Source organism: Manis javanica, chromosome 7 (assembly GCF_040802235.1).
Source record: "Manis javanica isolate MJ-LG chromosome 7, MJ_LKY, whole genome shotgun sequence".
NCBI classification, from domain to species: Eukaryota; Metazoa; Chordata; class Mammalia; order Pholidota; family Manidae; genus Manis; species Manis javanica.
The window spans coordinates 23,979,597-24,000,665 of NC_133162.1; the positions used below are offsets into that span (position 1 = coordinate 23,979,597).

The window sequence follows — 21,069 nt, forward strand, 5'->3', positions numbered from 1 at the left end:
TCACAAAGTCTCCTTGCAAATTGATAAACTAGCGTTCTGTTTTGTACACCCACTTCTGGGAACTTGTTGAGGTGGCTCAGTAGCCCAAGTCCAAACTATCCGGAAAATAGTGTAGGTAAAGTTTCTCTGAGTGGGCACAGCTAAAAGCCAGACCCTGGGACAGGAGACATGACCCAGGTAAACACCACCCTTAGTGGGAAATCTGCTGGGCACCAGCTGGCCCTGCCCAGGGGACAGCAATACATCTTAGTAGCTGAGAAGCTTAGTTTGTTTAAAATACCTCCTATAGACTGTAGTAGTAATATGCTCTACTCTGTTCCAGCCAATTAAATGCTGAGATATAAAGGGTAGAAAGTAAGTGATCATACATAATGGAGCTGTGAAATGGAGTTTTGGGAAAGGTTTCCTGAATGAGCTTGGGAAGGACATTTGTGGGTGAACAGGACCTGGATGGGGAAGGGAAGAGGGCACACGTAGGGACTGGGGGGTGGGAAGCTGCCTGGACCCTCTCCACCTTGTTCCACTCCTGGGGACAGTCTCTGCTTAGGTGAGGGGCCCTGCATAGCTGTGGTTTCCCCCATCCCACCACACACATCATACCAGAAGGCACTTACTCATCACCCTCATGCCAGGCCCTGAACTGGATTTGCCACCCCACTCCACCCAGTGATTAATTAGGAAAGACATTAGATGCTGAGTCTCAGTCTCCCATCAGCTATCAAAGCCAGACTTGCTCTTTCTTTCCTTGCTTTCTGCTTCCAGCCAAGTTTTCCATTTTCCAGGACACAGTTGACACCCTTGGTTGTCCTATCTACCACCACTCCCCAGACCTCGAGCATATGTCAAACACCTCCGAATTACTGCATGAACTACCTGGGAGGAAGGGACCCTGCAGGTTTCATTTAACCCACCTAGATGTCTAGGAGCCTGCTAGAGCTGCTCTGAGACCCTGCTTCCATTTCCAGTTGGCGCCTACTCTTGGGGCAGTGGATTCCAGGCATTCCTTCTCTTGGTGTGCATTCACAACTCCATGAGGCCACCAGATCGCTAGCACAGCACCTTGCACATCATAGGTGCACGATAAATACTTGCTTCATTACAGAATGAAGGCTCTCTTTGACCCCCTGAACCTCCCCACCCATCCAGTAAGGACATGAGCATCCTTGTCTCACTTTCCTTTGGGGGTGAGGGTGAAAAAGGGAAAGCCCCTTTTCTAATCTCCCCGTCACGGCTCCAGACTGCTCTTCCCCTACTCCCGTCACATTCAGGCTGTAGAAAGGAGGCTCAGAGCCATGGAAGCTGCCAGAGGCCCTGGAAGGAGCTGTGCTTTGTTCCAGGTCGCAGCTCAGAGAACTAAACAAGGCTGCAGCTGTCTGCACTGCTCTGTACTGTATTCCCTGCGGCCGACCCCAAGGCCTGAAGACCCTCCATCTGCCCTCTTTCCCTTGCCCACTCTCTGCCAGACACACCTGTGGTACTCCTCCTGTGCACCTTCCCTTCAGTAGGCGTCTTACAGTTGGGGTGCTTCTTGTTCCTCCCTGTCTACCTTGAGGTGAAGGGTGGTTCTGGTTCCTCCCTGTCTACCTTGAGGTGAAGGGTGCTTCTTGTTCCTCTCTGTCTACGTTGAGGTGAAGGGGTTGCCTTGGCAACAGTGATGTCCCTTGTGAGGTGCTTGCATTCCACTGATGTCACAGAGTAGGCCACACAGATGGAGGGGGGATGCACGTTCTACAGGAAATATTCACAGACCCCCAAACCGCTGAGGAGGATCCTGCAGACCTCTCGGGCACTCCAAAATGACCCTCCTTCCTCTTCTAGAAAACCTTCCCTCCTCTCTGTCCCCTCTGGCTGCCTGTGCAGGACATGCGTCAAACCTGACTTTCCCTTTCCAAGAGGTGGCCAAAAAGTCAGGACAAGCAGCTTTGTCCTCCACTCTGAACAAACCAAGCGCAAGAGAACCGGTAACTCCTTCCTTCTCATCATCTGGGGCAGTCTGGCTCCCCAGTGCCTTGCCCTTTACCCAAGCTTTAGAGGAGGGAGCAGTGGCACGGATGGGGAAGTTGGGGGCCCAATCCAGTAGAGAATATAGATCCTTCATTGACCACTGTTGTCTTGAGACGCTACTACTACCTGGATTACGGGTCTGTGCCAGGCACGGTGCTCAGCACTACCTATGCATGTCCTACAAAGGGTTATTCCCATTTTGCCAATGATGAAACTGAGGCTTGGAATAGAACATTTGCCCAAATACAGAGAACATCCAACTACTGAGCAGGGAGTCAGGATGCAGCCCTGCTCCAAAGCCCATGCCTTACTCCAAAGCCCATGCGAGTCACACCTCCTTGGCTCTGGGGCTCCTGGAGACTGGCTTACTAGAGATGACCCAAGAGGGGAGCCCTTAAAGCCCAAAGAGGCCGTTTGGCCTTGCCAGCTGGCCTGAGGCAGCCAAAGCAAGCACGACCTTAGGACGGCTTCACAGCATGCGCACGCTGGGGCTGCAGTAAGTGGTCAGCCACGGCCCTTCCACTTTCCCAAGCATTTGCTCAGATAGGGACCATGTTTCCTTGCTCTGTGCTTGGCTTCCTGCTGACCCATCTGGGCCACCTAACCATCTTCTTGATTTGCATAAGCATTAACCCCTGTGGCCTGGCCCACCAATCCTGAAACTGTATAGGAGTTACTCAACTTAGGCAAATGCAATTCTGTGTAACTGGGAGACAATGCTTATAAAACACTAAACAAAATGAGTAAATAAAATAAAAATTACAGAATTATGAAAGAGGAAAAGGAGAAATGCTACCAAGGAAACCCTGCCCCTGAGACACTGGCCAAAGAGATGCACAAGCCAGACTGACTGAGGTACTGGCCTACCTGGCTGGTACCTGTCCACTGGGGAGAGCACCACAGAAATGCGCACAGCCCCCGCTATTGGACCTCACTCCCTGACTCCTCCTGCTCTGCTCCAGCGCCAGCCTTGCCAAGCATAAGCTGCCTTCTCATCTTTGGTTCCCATGTGGCTTGCCCAGGACACAGGGAACATTTATCTTCTAGTCTGCATGATGTTCACAAAGTCTCCTTGCAAATTGATAAACTAGCGTTCTGTTTTGTACACCCACTTCTGGGAACTTGTTGAGGTGGCTCAGTAGCCCAAGTCCAAACTATCCGGAAAATAGTGTAGGTAAAGTTTCTCTGAGTGGGCACAGCTAAAAGCCAGACCCTGGGACAGGAGACATGACCCAGGTAAACACCACCCTTAGTGGGAAATCTGCTGGGCACCAGCTGGCCCTGCCCAGGGGACAGCAATACATCTTAGTAGCTGAGAAGCTTAGTTTGTTTAAAATACCTCCTATAGACTGTAGTAGTAATATGCTCTACTCTGTTCCAGCCAATTAAATGCTGAGATATAAAGGGTAGAAAGTAAGTGATCATACATAATGGAGCTGTGAAATGGAGTTTTGGGAAAGGTTTCCTGAATGAGCTTGGGAAGGACATTTGTGGGTGAACAGGACCTGGATGGGGAAGGGAAGAGGGCACACGTAGGGACTGGGGGGTGGGAAGCTGCCTGGACCCTCTCCACCTTGTTCCACTCCTGGGGACAGTCTCTGCTTAGGTGAGGGGCCCTGCATAGCTGTGGTTTCCCCCATCCCACCACACACATCATACCAGAAGGCACTTACTCATCACCCTCATGCCAGGCCCTGAACTGGATTTGCCACCCCACTCCACCCAGTGATTAATTAGGAAAGACATTAGATGCTGAGTCTCAGTCTCCCATCAGCTATCAAAGCCAGACTTGCTCTTTCTTTCCTTGCTTTCTGCTTCCAGCTAAGTTTTCCATTTTCCAGGACACAGTTGACACCCTTGGTTGTCCTATCTACCACCACTCCCCAGACCTCGAGCATATGTCAAACACCTCCGAATTACTGCATGAACTACCTGGGAGGAAGGGACCCTGCAGGTTTCATTTAACCCACCTAGATGTCTAGGAGCCTGCTAGAGCTGCTCTGAGACCCTGCTTCCATTTCCAGTTGGCGCCTACTCTTGGGGCAGTGGATTCCAGGCATTCCTTCTCTTGGTGTGCATTCACAACTCCATGAGGCCACCAGATCGCTAGCACAGCACCTTGCACATCATAGGTGCACGATAAATACTTGCTTCATTACAGAATGAAGGCTCTCTTTGACCCCCTGAACCTCCCCACCCATCCAGTAAGGACATGAGCATCCTTGTCTCACTTTCCTTTGGGGGTGAGGGTGAAAAAGGGAAAGCCCCTTTTCTAATCTCCCCGTCACGGCTCCAGACTGCTCTTCCCCTACTCCCGTCACATTCAGGCTGTAGAAAGGAGGCTCAGAGCCATGGAAGCTGCCAGAGGCCCTGGAAGGAGCTGTGCTTTGTTCCAGGTCGCAGCTCAGAGAACTAAACAAGGCTGCAGCTGTCTGCACTGCACTGTACTGTATTCCCTGCGGCCGACCCCAAGGCCTGAAGACCCTCCATCTGCCCTCTTTCCCTTGCCCACTCTCTGCCAGACACACCTGTGGTACTCCTCCTGTGCACCTTCCCTTCAAGAGGCGTCTTACAGTTGGGGTGCTTCTTGTTCCTCCCTGTCTACCTTGAGGTGAAGGGTGGTTCTGGTTCCTCCCTGTCTACCTTGAGGTGAAGGGTGCTTCTTGTTCCTCTCTGTCTACGTTGAGGTGAAGGGGTTGCCTTGGCAACAGTGATGTCCCTTGTGAGGTGCTTGCATTCCACTGATGTCACAGAGTAGGCCACACAGATGGAGGGGGGATGCACGTTCTACAGGAAATATTCACAGACCCCCAAACCGCTGAGGAGGATCCTGCAGACCTCTCGGGCACTCCAAAATGACCCTCCTTCCTCTTCTAGAAAACCTTCCCTCCTCTCTGTCCCCTCTGGCTGCCTGTGCAGGACATGCGTCAAACCTGACTTTCCCTTTCCAAGAGGTGGCCAAAAAGTCAGGACAAGCAGCTTTGTCCTCCACTCTGAACAAACCAAGCGCAAGAGAACCGGTAACTCCTTCCTTCTCATCATCTGGGGCAGTCTGGCTCCCCAGTGCCTTGCCCTTTACCCAAGCTTTAGAGGAGGGAGCAGTGGCACGGATGGGGAAGTTGGGGGCCCAATCCAGTAGAGAATATAGATCCTTCATTGACCACTGTTGTCTTGAGACGCTACTACTACCTGGATTACGGGTCTGTGCCAGGCACGGTGCTCAGCACTACCTATGCATGTCCTACAAAGGGTTATTCCCATTTTGCCAATGATGAAACTGAGGCTTGGAATAGAACATTTGCCCAAATACAGAGAACATCCAACTACTGAGCAGGGAGTCAGGATGCAGCCCTGCTCCAAAGCCCATGCCTTACTCCAAAGCCCATGCGAGTCACACCTCCTTGGCTCTGGGGCTCCTGGAGACTGGCTTACTAGAGATGACCCAAGAGGGGAGCCCTTAAAGCCCAAAGAGGCCGTTTGGCCTTGCCAGCTGGCCTGAGGCAGCCAAAGCAAGCACGACCTTAGGACGGCTTCACAGCATGCGCACGCTGGGGCTGCAGTAAGTGGTCAGCCACGGCCCTTCCACTTTCCCAAGCATTTGCTCAGATAGGGACCATGTTTCGTTGCTCTGTGCTTGGCTTCCTGCTGACCCATCTGGGCCACCTAACCATCTTCTTGATTTGCATAAGCATTAACCCCTGTGGCCTGGCCCACCAATCCTGAAACTGTATAGGAGTTACTCAACTTAGGCAAATGCAATTCTGTGTAACTGGGAGATAATGCTTATAAAACACTAAACAAAATGAGTAAATAAAATAAAAATTACAGAATTATGAAAGAGGAAAAGGAGAAATGCTACCAAGGAAACCCTGCCCCTGAGACACTGGCCAAAGAGATGCACAAGCCAGACTGACTGAGGTACTGGCCTACCTGGCTGGTACCTGTCCACTGGGGAGAGCACCACAGAAATGCGCACAGCCCCCGCTATTGGACCTCACTCCCTGACTCCTCCTGCTCTGCTCCAGCGCCAGCCTTGCCAAGCATAAGCTGCCTTCTCATCTTTGGTTCCCATGTGGCTTGCCCAGGACACAGGGAACATTTATCTTCTAGTCTGCATGATGTTCACAAAGTCTCCTTGCAAATTGATAAACTAGCGTTCTGTTTTGTACACCCACTTCTGGGAACTTGTTGAGGTGGCTCAGTAGCCCAAGTCCAAACTATCCGGAAAATAGTGTAGGTAAAGTTTCTCTGAGTGGGCACAGCTAAAAGCCAGACCCTGGGACAGGAGACATGACCCAGGTAAACACCACCCTTAGTGGGAAATCTGCTGGGCACCAGCTGGCCCTGCCCAGGGGACAGCAATACATCTTAGTAGCTGAGAAGCTTAGTTTGTTTAAAATACCTCCTATAGACTGTAGTAGTAATATGCTCTACTCTGTTCCAGCCAATTAAATGCTGAGATATAAAGGGTAGAAAGTAAGTGATCATACATAATGGAGCTGTGAAATGGAGTTTTGGGAAAGGTTTCCTGAATGAGCTTGGGAAGGACATTTGTGGGTGAACAGGACCTGGATGGGGAAGGGAAGAGGGCACACGTAGGGACTGGGGGGTGGGAAGCTGCCTGGACCCTCTCCACCTTGTTCCACTCCTGGGGACAGTCTCTGCTTAGGTGAGGGGCCCTGCATAGCTGTGGTTTCCCCCATCCCACCACACACATCATACCAGAAGGCACTTACTCATCACCCTCATGCCAGGCCCTGAACTGGATTTGCCACCCCACTCCACCCAGTGATTAATTAGGAAAGACATTAGATGCTGAGTCTCAGTCTCCCATCAGCTATCAAAGCCAGACTTGCTCTTTCTTTCCTTGCTTTCTGCTTCCAGCTAAGTTTTCCATTTTCCAGGACACAGTTGACACCCTTGGTTGTCCTATCTACCACCACTCCCCAGACCTCGAGCATATGTCAAACACCTCCGAATTACTGCATGAACTACCTGGGAGGAAGGGACCCTGCAGGTTTCATTTAACCCACCTAGATGTCTAGGAGCCTGCTAGAGCTGCTCTGAGACCCTGCTTCCATTTCCAGTTGGCGCCTACTCTTGGGGCAGTGGATTCCAGGCATTCCTTCTCTTGGTGTGCATTCACAACTCCATGAGGCCACCAGATCGCTAGCACAGCACCTTGCACATCATAGGTGCACGATAAATACTTGCTTCATTACAGAATGAAGGCTCTCTTTGACCCCCTGAACCTCCCCACCCATCCAGTAAGGACATGAGCATCCTTGTCTCACTTTCCTTTGGGGGTGAGGGTGAAAAAGGGAAAGCCCCTTTTCTAATCTCCCCGTCACGGCTCCAGACTGCTCTTCCCCTACTCCCGTCACATTCAGGCTGTAGAAAGGAGGCTCAGAGCCATGGAAGCTGCCAGAGGCCCTGGAAGGAGCTGTGCTTTGTTCCAGGTCGCAGCTCAGAGAACTAAACAAGGCTGCAGCTGTCTGCACTGCACTGTACTGTATTCCCTGCGGCCGACCCCAAGGCCTGAAGACCCTCCATCTGCCCTCTTTCCCTTGCCCACTCTCTGCCATACACACCTGTGGTACTCCTCCTGTGCACCTTCCCTTCAAGAGGCGTCTTACAGTTGGGGTGCTTCTTGTTCCTCCCTGTCTACCTTGAGGTGAAGGGTGGTTCTGGTTCCTCCCTGTCTACCTTGAGGTGAAGGGTGCTTCTTGTTCCTCTCTGTCTATGTTGAGGTGAAGGGGTTGCCTTGGCAACAGTGATGTCTCTTGTGAGGTGCTTGCATTCCACTGATGTCACAGAGTAGGCCACACAGATGGAGGGGGGATGCACGTTCTACAGGAAATATTCACAGACCCCCAAACCGCTGAGGAGGATCCTGCAGACCTCTCGGGCACTCCAAAATGACCCTCCTTCCTCTTCTAGAAAACCTTCCCTCCTCTCTGTCCCCTCTGGCTGCCTGTGCAGGACATGCGTCAAACCTGACTTTCCCTTTCCAAGAGGTGGCCAAAAAGTCAGGACAAGCAGCTTTGTCCTCCACTCTGAACAAACCAAGCGCAAGAGAACCGGTAACTCCTTCCTTCTCATCATCTGGGGCAGTCTGGCTCCCCAGTGCCTTGCCCTTTACCCAAGCTTTAGAGGAGGGAGCAGTGGCACGGATGGGGAAGTTGGGGGCCCAATCCAGTAGAGAATATAGATCCTTCATTGACCACTGTTGTCTTGAGACGCTACTACTACCTGGATTACGGGTCTGTGCCAGGCACGGTGCTCAGCACTACCTATGCATGTCCTACAAAGGGTTATTCCCATTTTGCCAATGATGAAACTGAGGCTTGGAATAGAACATTTGCCCAAATACAGAGAACATCCAACTACTGAGCAGGGAGTCAGGATGCAGCCCTGCTCCAAAGCCCATGCCTTACTCCAAAGCCCATGCGAGTCACACCTCCTTGGCTCTGGGGCTCCTGGAGACTGGCTTACTAGAGATGACCCAAGAGGGGAGCCCTTAAAGCCCAAAGAGGCCGTTTGGCCTTGCCAGCTGGCCTGAGGCAGCCAAAGCAAGCACGACCTTAGGACGGCTTCACAGCATGCGCACGCTGGGGCTGCAGTAAGTGGTCAGCCACGGCCCTTCCACTTTCCCAAGCATTTGCTCAGATAGGGACCATGTTTCGTTGCTCTGTGCTTGGCTTCCTGCTGACCCATCTGGGCCACCTAACCATCTTCTTGATTTGCATAAGCATTAACCCCTGTGGCCTGGCCCACCAATCCTGAAACTGTATAGGAGTTACTCAACTTAGGCAAATGCAATTCTGTGTAACTGGGAGACAATGCTTATAAAACACTAAACAAAATGAGTAAATAAAATAAAAATCACAAAATTATGAAAGAGGAAAAGGAGAAATGCTACCAAGGAAACCCTGCCCCTGAGGCACTGGCCAAAGAGATGTACAGGCCAGAGTGACTGGAGTACTCATCTACCTGGGCAGTACCTGTCCACTGGTTAGAGTACCACAGAAATGAACACTGCACCCGGTATTGGACCTCGCTGCCTTCTCATCTTTGGTTCCCATGTGGCTTGCCCAGGACAGAGGGAACATATATCTTCTAGTATGCATTGTGTTCACAAAGTCTCCTTGCAAATTAATAAACTAGCATTCTGTTTTGTATACCCACTTCTGGGAACTTGTTGAGGTGGCTCAGCAGCCCAAGTCCAAACTATCCTGAAATTACTGGAGGTAAAGTTTCTCTGAGTGGGCATTTTAATGAAGATATTTAGATTCAGCTAAGTTCTATTGAGCAGCCATTATGTGTTATATATCTTTTTTGGGACTTATATCCTTTCTTCTCCACATTGTTGTCAGCTTTCGCAGTTAACACGAGTCAGGCTGTGGACTTTTTACGTTCTTCATCCCTGGTAGCTGGTCACTGGGCAAATAATTTCATTTTTCTATGGTTGCTTTCTAATTTGTAAACCAGTAATCATTCTAGCTGCCTAACTGAGTAGTGTGGGAATCAAATAAGGTAATCCATGGAAATCAGTCAGTGTGAGTGAGACATATACTTTTCTTTCCTTCTTTACCTGTGAAATCCTACAAAATCCATATATTTACAAGCAGTTCCTCTTTCACCTCAATCCTGAAAAAACTGAAATTATCTTTCCACCTGGTAAATTTCAGGACCTCAGCTGATCAGGGTCAGAGCAAATCTCCTTTATCTCCTTTATCTCACGTAGATGGAAATGCTACCCAAGCAGCTCCTGTATTGCTAGGCCGTTGGCAATGTGACCTTAGAAACTGAAAGGGTTTTCTCTGAAATTTATGCTGGTGATTGGAGAGAGCTCACAAATTTGTCTTTGCATCTAAGTATCTTGTTTCATCGCCAGTTTTTCAGAGCCAGAACTAGGGTGAGGCAAGTGAGGCACTCACTTCAGGACAGGGCAAGAGGTCAACACGGACAAGTTTTTCTTAACTGCTATATTATGTAGAAGTGTGGCCTTATTAAGAAAAGCGAAAACAAAACTAAACCTTTCTCATTTTACAGACGTGTGTCGTAGAAATACAGGAGGGAGGGCTTAGAATGGGAAAGAACATATTAGCATTACCCTGGTCAATTCTCGTTAAACCCCCTTGAAATACGTGCTGGACTCTAAGTGCCCATTCTTAACGGGTTATTGATGTGGAGGTGACCCCCACCCCCGAATGCTCTACTAAAGACGGGGTTTTCTTGCCCACTCTTCCTACTCTTTAGGTTTACGAATAACCAGGGTGATGCCTCTCTTGGTTAAGGTACCCTAGCTCTCGGCTCAGATCACGTTCGCTGTGCCCCCCAGAGCTCAGTGGCTCAGTAATTGAATTTGGGGCAGGAGGGGCGCGCTGGAGCGCAGCTGTCTCTGGGCCCTGCGCGGCGGCTGTGAGCGCTGGGCGCTGCGCAGAGCCCAGGAGGCGTGGCTGAGGATGCGAGCAGGACCCTGGGGAAAGGTGAGCCCTGCGGACAGCGGCCTGTGGGTGGGGGGCGCCGCCAGGCTGGGGGATGTTGGCTCTGGAGGGGGTGGACCGGCCTCGGCTCCCTTACCAGCACGGCGGGGAGCAACTTGATGGGCTCCTCCGCCCAAAAGCCACCGGCAAAACTAAAGTGACATACGTCTCTGGGCTTCGGGAAGCGAAGCGCGCGCAGCCGGCTTGGTGTCCCGGGAGGAGGGTGAGCCTATCCAGCCACCGGGCTACATCCCTTCCTCTCCCCTCCCCCGCAGGACGCATACCCGCAGGGCCGGTGCCAGAGGGCCTGATCCGCAGCTACAGCAGGAGGTTCTGCACAGGACGCACCTTGTCCTCCGGGCCAAAGGCATCAGGTGAGAAGCAGGGGGCCAAGTGCCCCACAGGGGCTGTGTAAAATTAGGGGCACCCTGCTCAGATTCCAAAGGGCTCTCTTTTGCTTTCTTCTGAGGCAAAGCCAATAAATGGTTAGCAAAGTGTTCTTTAGAGGCCTTCCCGAGATAAGAGAGTTTTTTCTTAGAGTTGTGTCTGTGCATTAAACTTTTAGGACAACTCAGCATAAACTGAATGATGGTGCTGGTGAGTGGGTTCGGGTTCCCCACCCCATCCCTCCCTTAAAGCTTGTGAAGGAGGGACACAGCTGAGGCCCCAGGCCTTCTCTGACTTCTCCATAGCAGGTACCCCCGCCCACATCTCAGGCACCTTTAGATCAGCTCTGTTCTCTTCATTTCGCTTTCCACCTCCAGCATTTTCTTATTTGTTGATGACTTTCCTCACACCGCAGCCCCACCTCTACACTCATCACCACCTCACCACCACCCCACCCCCAATGGTAAGGTTTTGAGGTTAAGGACTTTTGTCTCTTTTACTCATGGTCTAGAAGAGGGCCTGGCACATAGTAAGTGCTTAAAAATATTTTTTTAATGAACAAATAGTTTCAAACAATGAAATAAAAGGGACTGCTATTGTCAGGTAGCTGCGTCTGGGGAGGTCACTCCCTGTGCACTAGGTGAAACCTCAACCCAGGTGGGGGAGAGGTCTCGGCTCTGACGAAGAAAGACTTCTCGAGCAGGCCAGAAGAGTCTCGGTAAGGAAGGAATAATTAAAGCGAGAGTTAGCAGCAAATGACAGCAGCTGTGCTGGCAGCAGAGCGCAAGGAAGAGCAGAGGGAGGGAAGGGAAGCTCATTGCATTCCTGCTTCTCATAGGGCAGATCCCTCGCCCACTCCTGAAGCCAGGGTCCTCTTGAATCTGCACTGCGTGGGAACTAAGCTCCTACCACCCCAGGATTTGGGGGAGCCGCAGAGCACTGGATGGACTGAGATTATCTTCTGAGAACTTCCCAAAGGCAAAGAAAGAAGACTGGGGGCAGGCTGCTAAAGAGCGTGACTGTACAGCTGCAGTCCGTCCTGATCACCCAGTGATGGGAACTTGCGAGCCCAAATCAGAGATCTCAGCAGCCCTTCCCTGCTTGTCTGAAGTAGGACAGGGAGAGAAGACTAGTGCTTAAGTCTAGAAAATTAAATGAAGTAGTGATACAAGAAAGACATTTACCACTGGAAGACCACAGAAACAAAATGCAGCAAGAAGTCTTTATTTAGGGCAAAGTACAGACTTGAAGAAAGGGGATTATGGCCAACCTCGGAGAGGAGGTGCAGTTAAAGGCTTAGGATTCTGTCTTTTAAGGTTTTCAGAAATGGGGCAAAGAGCTGAAGTGGGGGTGAGGCGTAGGCTTTACTTGTTGTCTCATGATGTCTGTCTCTGGTGAGAGACATCATGTCACCATCCCGTCTGTCCTCTAGATATTCTGTCAGCTTAAATTAACACAAGGAATTTCTTGATCATGTTCTCCAAGATAGTGGTTACCCTCAAGCAGTGTAAACATATCATTTAGGACTGCTTGCCCTGCCTTAAGATAGGGTAGGTTATTGGCTGATTACCAGAAAATATGTTAGGAATCTTACCTCCTAACTACCTGGTTTTTAAAATGGAATCTTGGTCTTAAGATGGAGTCCCTGCTCTTCTTACTATGCTACTTATATCTGAGCATTTTCATCATAGGCAGGAAAATTAATCATGATACTTGTTCCATGTCTCTGCCCTACCTCACTATCAAGAGGTGCCTTGAAGGTTCTGACATAGAAATGGGTATATATCCTTGCAGAAGGAATTTTGCAAGACCAGCTCCTGCAGGGCATTCTGGATTTGGAAGGTAGAGCAATTTCCCTGGAATGGGGACTGTGTAATGCCGCTGGCCTCAAAGCCAGTGGGTTGAGAACGGGTTACTCCAGAGTTTCGGCTCTTGTCTCAGCGAGTCCATCATCAGGGGATAACTTCAGAGTTTCAGATTCATGTCAGAGAAATACAGAGACATTTTAAATAAAATTATGTAATTCTGTTGTGTGATGTATATAGCATGTATGCCCAGATTCCTCCCTCTGGCTCAATTCTAGTTGGCCCTAATGTTCTCTATTTGAAGTAACAATCGCTTGATGTTTTACCCAGAATGACAAATTGGCAGCTTAGGAATTAATGTAAATATTTCTTTAGGGCAGAGTTTTTCAATGCTTTCACTATTGACATTTTGGGCCAGATAATGCTTTATTATGTGTTGGGGGGTGGGGAGGTTGTTCTGAGTGTTTCTGGATATTTAGCAGTTTCCCTGGTGTCTACCCATTAGGTGGTAGTTGAATCCCCTCTTCCTCCAGTTATCACAACCAAAAACGTTATATCTCCAGACATTGTTATGTGTCCCTGGGGAATGGGACAAGATCACTCTTAGTTGAGAACCACTTTAGAATTTAAGAAAATTACCTGAGCAAAGGATATACACACTTATTTCCTTTAACCTTTTTAAAACATACGTGAGCACCTCAATAAACTTTGTGGGCTTGAACCTCTAATAATCATCGAGAAGAAGAATTAAACAGTCATTGCCCGCTGATATACTAGGCACTGTCCTAAGCACTTTGTAAGTATTCACTTATTTGATCTTCACAACATGCCAAGAGGTGGATATAACTATTACCCCCATTTTACAGTTAAGGACACTGAGCTCGGGGAGGTTGAGGAATTCAGCCAAGATCACAAGCTAGACTGTCCAGACCCCCGGCGGTTTGATGCCACAATTCATGCCCATAACTGCTAATACTTAACGATATGCTGCGGTGACCTGTTAAAATCAGAGTTGTACTTTTGAGTTCTAAAAGCATGTGAGCTCTGAGTCAGACCTACTGGGCCCCCAGTCTTGGCTCTGCTACTTCCTAGTGGTGATTTGGGGCAGGAGTTTCAACCTCCCAGAGACAGGAATCACAAGGAGCACAGGAGACAAGGCACAGGCAACGTTTAACACACACAACTGTAGGAGGGAAGGCAATGATATGGCTATGCATTTTTCTTTGTAAAAAGCCTAGATGTTAAAAAACTTACTGCAAATTTAAATTTTATAAATCGATTGCTTCTGCCTGGGTAAGCCTCTCGTTTTTGTTCTGTCTTATTTTCCCTCTGCTTTCTAAGACATGAAGTTATCAACATTAACTTGAGAAACAAGCCTGAATGGTACTACACAAAGCACCCTTTTGGCCAAATTACTGTCCTGGAAAACAGCCAATGTCACCCGATCTATGAATCAGTCATCGCTGTGAGTACCTGGATGACACTTGCCCGGGAGGAAGCTGTAGCCCTATGACCCTTATAAGCGAGCTTGCCGAAAGATGTTATTGGAGCTATTCTATAAGGTATATCCAATGTTCAAAACAACTTACACTCTATTTGGATGTCTTTCCCAAATTTCAATCCATTTTTAAAGCTAAACGATTGGTCAAAATGTTTTGTTTTAATACTATGTGTGCCTTAGGAGGATCAGTGGCATAGAATCATTGTAGGTCTATCACCTGGATTAACTGATAGACACTCTTCCATTTCAACTAGCAGTCTCAAGAGGTATGGTTATGGTGTAGTTATGACTGTGTGGCTTGAGATAGGAACATTGGAAGGGCTGAAAACTGGTAGTGCCTTAATATATCTAAGGGACATATCTAAGGTTTCAGGTAAAAAAATAATGGGGTGTGAAGAAGGTAATGCACAGAAGAGGGTTGCCCTTTATACAGAGCAAGAGTGTCAGCTCTTGGAAAATGTGGAGAAGAAAGACAAGGCCACACCTGTTGATAATGGGAAAAAAATGATGGAGAAATTTGAAAATAGTTTTCTTTGAAAAGAAATAAAAATAACTCAGTGATATTAATAGCTGACATATATTGCGCACTTACATTGTGCCAAGCACTATCCTCAGTACTTTATAAATGTGAACTCATGTGAGCCTCACTACTGTCCTTTAGGGTGAGTGCTGTGATCGTATCCATTGTTCAGATGAGGACACTGAGGCTTAGATAGATTCAGTGCCCCATCTAAGACTGTACAGCATGGAAGTAGCTGATAAAGTAAGAAAACTGGAGAACCCCTTTTAAAGGACCTTGTTTTACCAGGGTGCTGTGTTAAGGGAATTCCTGGCACCACAGGCATGCCCCTCAGAGACAGCTGAGGAGCCTGGGTATGGGTGTCAGCCTGTTAAGTTAGGGTGACACAATTTGGGTTGTATTTTTAGGTGGAGCAGGAATGTGGAGTTCCCTCATACTTCTCCACTGAGAGCTTCTGTCCTTTGATTAGGCCCCACATTTGACCAAGCAGTGGCTGGTAGCATTGAGATGTGGGAGACTGTGTGCTGATCTGAAGCCAGCCCTGCATCAGGAATTCAGCTCTCTTGAAGAGGTACAAAAAGGGGCCCCTCTCCTGGTCAGATATAGTGGAAGAAGTGATGCAGCGTCCCCAGTCTGCTCCCCCAGACACCCACTGCTTTCACGGACTTATTCTTTCTGCCAAACTTTGGTAAGTTTGGCTACTAATCATCTAATTTTAACTTGTGAATGTTTACTCTCCACTAACTGGCTCTGGAATTATTCTTGAAAATCTGGCAAGGAGTTGGGAAGGATATGTGATGAATTTCTTCCTTTCCTGGAGTCACCGCATCTGTTAACCACATACAGAGATCTGCTAAGTATGTCTGTATGGCTTCCTTAGCTTCTGCCAACGGGGCCAAGGTTTGGCTGCTAGGAAAAGAGGCCTAACTACTATAAATTCATCTTATAAGGGTTTATTCTCTCACATAAAAGAGCTAATGGTAGGACAGTTCAGGGCAATTTTGATGACTTCTTCATGAAGTTACCAGGAACTGAGTAATTTTCTTTCTGCTCTGTCATCTTTAGTGCCAGGCTAGTCGCCCTCACAGTGACAGGACAGCTGTTGGAACTGCAGCCATCACATCTAAGTTTCAGGTTGCAGATAGGAGAACAGAAAAGAAAGTAGCTGTGGGTGAGCATGGAGCAATCTCTGCTAGCAGATCCTCCATTAACCTGGCAGTGATTGGGCTAGTTAACTCTTACCTCTAGAATAATCTGGAAGGTGGGTCTTTGACTTCCTTCATCTTTGTTCCGGAAACTGATACATTCCTTTTATGGTTGGGTTGTTACTCTGTGGGCAGCCAGACAATGCTGTTCTTATCTCCTTAAGGGAAAGCTGATATTAATACTCTTCCATTTGACCTTTGACAAGTGGAAACAGATTGAATTATTTATACTTCCAGCTATCTTGGATTTGTACAGTTGCGACATTTATGGATGATAAACAGTCGTGTGTAGTGAACCTTTGGTCCTGAGACCACAGACTGTGGTCTTGACTCTGGAGGCAGGATGATGTGGTGGAAAGCGTATGAGATTCTCGGCCGGCTTTGCTTGATTCCAGAACCTTGGGCAAGCTTCTAGACCTCTCTCTGCTTGGGTTTCCACATTTATAGAGTGAAGGAGTGTTTTGAAAGGTGTATTTTCTGAGCCTCTAGGTTCTGCAAAGGAATGGCCCAGCAAGGGGAGGTCTGGTGGGTGGTTCAGATCCTGCTTCACCCAGAACAGCCCTGCTTTTAACATCCTGTTTAACATGACATCTAATAAGGTAGCATCTGGGGAAGGAAATTTGAAAGCTCTTGTACATAGAGAATTTTTAAGGTCTTTATTTTAAAGATTAGCTGAGTTGATTCCGTCATGCCTGGCTAATCTTCTTACAGATAAATGCTGGGCCAGGGAAAGAAGTTTTGAATTGAAACAAAACCCTTTGAATTCAAAGAAAATTGAAAACATATTTTGATCTGTCTCTCTCCTTCTCTACATTTGAATGATGGATGAACTCTGTAAATTGCAGATTGCTGCATAAATGTATAATGTGATGGTTCTTTTGTTGGGGCTCTTCCAGGGAAAGCGAACCCATATTTTTGTGCCATGCACTATGCTGCACGTGTTTGCATCCACCATCTCATTTAATCTTCCCAATAACCAGCTCAGGTAAATGGTACTGTGCCTACTTTACAGATGGAAGTAGCCTCTCTCTGCAGGCCCTGAACTAGGTACTAGGTACCTAGGGATACAAAAAGTAAGCCAAGCTCTAGGAATACAAAAAGCTTGACTCTGGTCCTAGGACTGCAGAATGCAAAGACATTCACAGAGCTCAAAGCCCCAAGGAGGGAGAGACAGACTGTTACACCCATTTAAAACTATGGTGTACCAAGTACTGTGCTGCAGACATAGCTAAGAGAGAGACCTGGCTGTTTGCTGGGTGGGGAATAAGGCCTCTGTTGACTTCTCCAGGATGAAGCAGAGGCACAGAGCAGAAAGACTGGTGTGTCCAGCAAACAATAAGCAGAGAGAGGTTAGTGACCAGGGAGTTATTGGTAACAGGTAAATGTAGAGGTGGACCAGAGTCTGGTGCTAAAGGGCCTTTTCCACTGTGCCAAGGAAATTTGTGCTTTCTACCAATCTTGATGGAGAGTAACAAGGAATTATTAAGCAGGGAATGGCGTGCTCCCTCTTGCTTTTTCAAATGTTCAGCCCAGCAACCTACTGTGTAAAGGTGGGATGAGAGGGGATAATATGGGGGATGGTGGGGGATTTGGGGGACCACATCAAAGTGAATTGGAGAGGGGATTTGATTGGAAAGATTAACAGGGAGTGAAATGAGCAGGGTCTGCCAAGAGGTTAGCATTGTTGAGGATGGTTTCCAAGTTTCTGCTCAGGAAATGTGATGCTTTTCAGAGAGGTGGAGGGAGGATCCATTTTGTCCAGTGTGAGGTACCGATTGGCTATTCATGTGGAAATACACTGAGGAAGGAAACCTGGGGGCTGTTCCATACCTTCAGGAAGGTCCCACTGCCTAAGAGCTTGATTCTTTACAGACCACGACGCCCTTCTTCACACATGCAGCTTGGCAGCAGCAAGCGGGAATATCTCTTTTTGTTGAAGTCGGGGCTAAGTGGGGGAGGCAAAACCACTGAACAGGGCCACAGGATGCATCCATCAGTCATAAGAACAAGAACTGAGACTCAGTGTTTAACCTTTGTGACTGCTGTTTAACCAGAGATATCAGGAATATAACCAATGGTGTGGTGATAAATGTTTAACAACAGACTGAGTAAAAGGGGGAGGGGGGAAGCCCTGATTTATAGCATTCACTGATTTCATGGTGTAAAGACTCCCACTGAAGGCTGGTGCTAACCTACCAATGTGATGTCTGTAAACTCAGAGTTGGGAAGATAACTCTGGAAAAACACTGAGGGAATGAGAATGTGTGCCTTCAGTGACCAAGGCCTTCAGCTTCCAGAGGCCACAGGACCCTTTATAATTCTTGGCATTCACGAAATTCACCTGTGGCACTTGACTTTTCACTTCCATGCAAAGTTTCTCACATCACCAAATTTGATTACATGCCCCTTATGTGTAGCAGTTTGCAAGAAATCAAATTTGCATAAATGATGCATATTATCACCCAGGAGGTTCTGTAGTTAAATATCTTCATGATTCAAAATTTTCCCTATAATCTTAATTTTTAATCTGTCCTTTCTCCTCCCCAAAAAGAATGCATTTTTGCCTAATAGATTATACTGTCTTGGTTAAGTTTTGCTATTTTTCTTTCATAAGTTTTATTACTTTCAATAATAAAATTACTTATATATTGTTTAATTGTTTTTCCTTAGATATCTTCAGGACATGAATGAAAAAAAGTTTATATCTGGCTTAGTGTTCACAGAAAATAATTTTCAGTAGTACAGCAGACTATTTACAAGGTAAATTAATTTTATTTTTATTTTTATATATGACAAAAATTTATTTCTCAGTTCTAGAGGCCTGGAAGTCCAAGATCAGGGTGTAGGCATGGTCATGTTCTGGTGAGAGTCCTCTTCCCAGTTCACAGCTGGTACCTTCTTCCTTACATGGTGGAAGCGGTAAGGGAGTCCTCTGGGGTCTTTTTAAAAATTTTATTTTGGTATCATTAATCTACCATTACATGAGGAACATTATGTTTACTAGACTCCCCCCATCACCAAGTTCCCCCCAGATACCCCATTGCAGTCACTGTCCATCAGTGTAGTAAGATGCTGTAGAATCACTACCTGTCCTCTCCGTGCTGTACAGCCCTCCCCGTGCCTCCCCCACATTATGCATGCTAATCATAATGCCCCCTTTTCCCTCCCCCCACTCCTTATCCCTCCCTTCCCACCCATCCTCCTCGGTCCCTTTCCCTTTGGTAACTGTTAGTCCATTCTTGGGTTCTGTGAGTCTGCTGCTGTTTTGCTCCTTCAGTTTTTTCTTTGTTCTTATACTCCACATATGAGTGAAATCATTTGATACTTGTCTTTCTTCGCCTGGCTCATTTCACTGAGCATAATACCCTCTAGCTCCATCCATGTTGTTGCAAATATTGGGATTTGTTTTCTTCTTTTTGCTGAATAATATTCCATTGTGTATATGTATGTTAAATTAATTTTTTATCAACTACATTTTTTTCAACTAAATTCATTGTTACTAGCTATTTTCTATACCAGCTTTATTGGGATATAATTCAGATAGTATAAAATTTACCCTTTTAAAGGGTCCAATTCACTGGTTTTAAATATGTTCATAGAATTGTGTAACCATCACTATCTTATTTCAGAACATTTCATCATCCTAAAAAGAAAGTCTTAGCAGTCACTCCCATTTCTTCCCAATCCTGCAGCCATGGGCAACCACTAATTTACTTTTCTGTGTCTATGGATTTACCTGTTCTGGTAAGTGGAATCATACAATGTTATGGAATCATACAATGTTAGCCTTTCATGAGCTTCTTTTACTTAGCGTAGTGTTTTCAAGGGTCATCTTTTATTCCTTTTCATGGCCGAATAATATTCCATTGAATAGATATATCAATTTTGTTTATCCATTTATTGGTGGATGGACACATGGGTTCCAACTTTTTGATTATTAGCAATAATGCTGGTGTGAACATTAGTATACAAGTTTTTGGACATATGTTGCCAATTCTTTTGGATTTGCTAGCTACATTAACTGTCTACCTACATGCTATGTTTAGTTGAAACCACCATTCTTTCACATTAGGGAGCTGATTATTCTCTATTCATGATGGCTAGTTGAGTGGTCTAAATGCTGTTGCTAGTTTGGTAACTTCATTTGTTGTTCAATTCTGACAGCTGCTTTCTAAATAAACTAATACTCTATTTCTTTCAATAACCGTCAGCTCTACCATCTACCATCATGTAAGTAACAGAACAAGTATGATTATTATTTAGAAATTAATTTTACTCTTCTCCCATTATAATGTAATACTTGTTCACTAGAGAGGATTTGGAAAATACAGAAAAATTTAGTAACTAACAGAAAAACATCCATAATCCCACTACTCAGAAATAACTACTGTTGTTATTTTAGACTTTTTGTTTGTTTTCTGTCCTCTTTTACAAAATGTATTTTTGTATAGTTGAAATTGTATTGTATGTAGAACTTGCTTACCATTGTGGTGTAAGGATTTTCCCTTTATTTTTATAAACTCTATAAATGCTTATATATATACACACACATATATATATGTGTATACATATAAGGGTGTTTATTAGAGCAACATTATTGTGATGGTAACAAGTTATAAACCTTACTGTACATCAGACAGGGAATGGTTAAATTATATTCATCCTGTGGGATTCCAGAGAGCAGTTAAGACTGAATGCAATAGACCTATGTGTACTGACCTAGAAATATTTACGTGAATTACACAGTCATACAGATGCTGTGAGCCCATTTATATAGAAGAAAACAAGACTATGTATATGCACATATACATGTAAATACATGCCTAGAAAAGCGTCTAGAGAGATCCACATCAAACTTCAAATAGTGGATCCTCCTGGGAAAGGGATTAGATTTGGGTAAGGAAAGGAAAGTGGTAAGGGCAGGGGTGGGATGGGAGGGTCTTTGCCTTTTATGCCGCTTTCTGTGTTTGAATTTTTTAAAATAACGAGACTGAATTTCTGTATTATATTTGTAATTTTTTAAAAATACAGAAAAAAATCATTCTACATAACTTGCCATGTGTGTAAACCCATAGTTATTTATCCAGCACACTCATTAGGGGTGCTTATATTATTAATAGTCATTTACCACTGTGAATGGTGCGGCAGCGAATAACAG

At 46.5% G+C, this 21,069-nt stretch overlaps 1 long non-coding RNA gene across 1 annotated transcript in view; it reads left to right on the top strand.

The window, feature by feature from the left end:
• Window positions 1–20,384, top strand: part of LOC140850354 (uncharacterized) — a 139,106-nt gene extending 118,722 nt beyond the window's left edge. Inside the window, exons 3-6 of the long non-coding RNA XR_012133045.1 lie at window positions 10,769–10,867; window positions 14,027–14,150; window positions 18,582–18,671; window positions 19,541–20,384. This is a non-coding gene — a long non-coding RNA (uncharacterized lncRNA). The remainder of the gene's footprint in view (window positions 1–10,768; window positions 10,868–14,026; window positions 14,151–18,581; window positions 18,672–19,540) is intronic.
• Window positions 20,385–21,069: the final 685 nt, after the last annotated feature.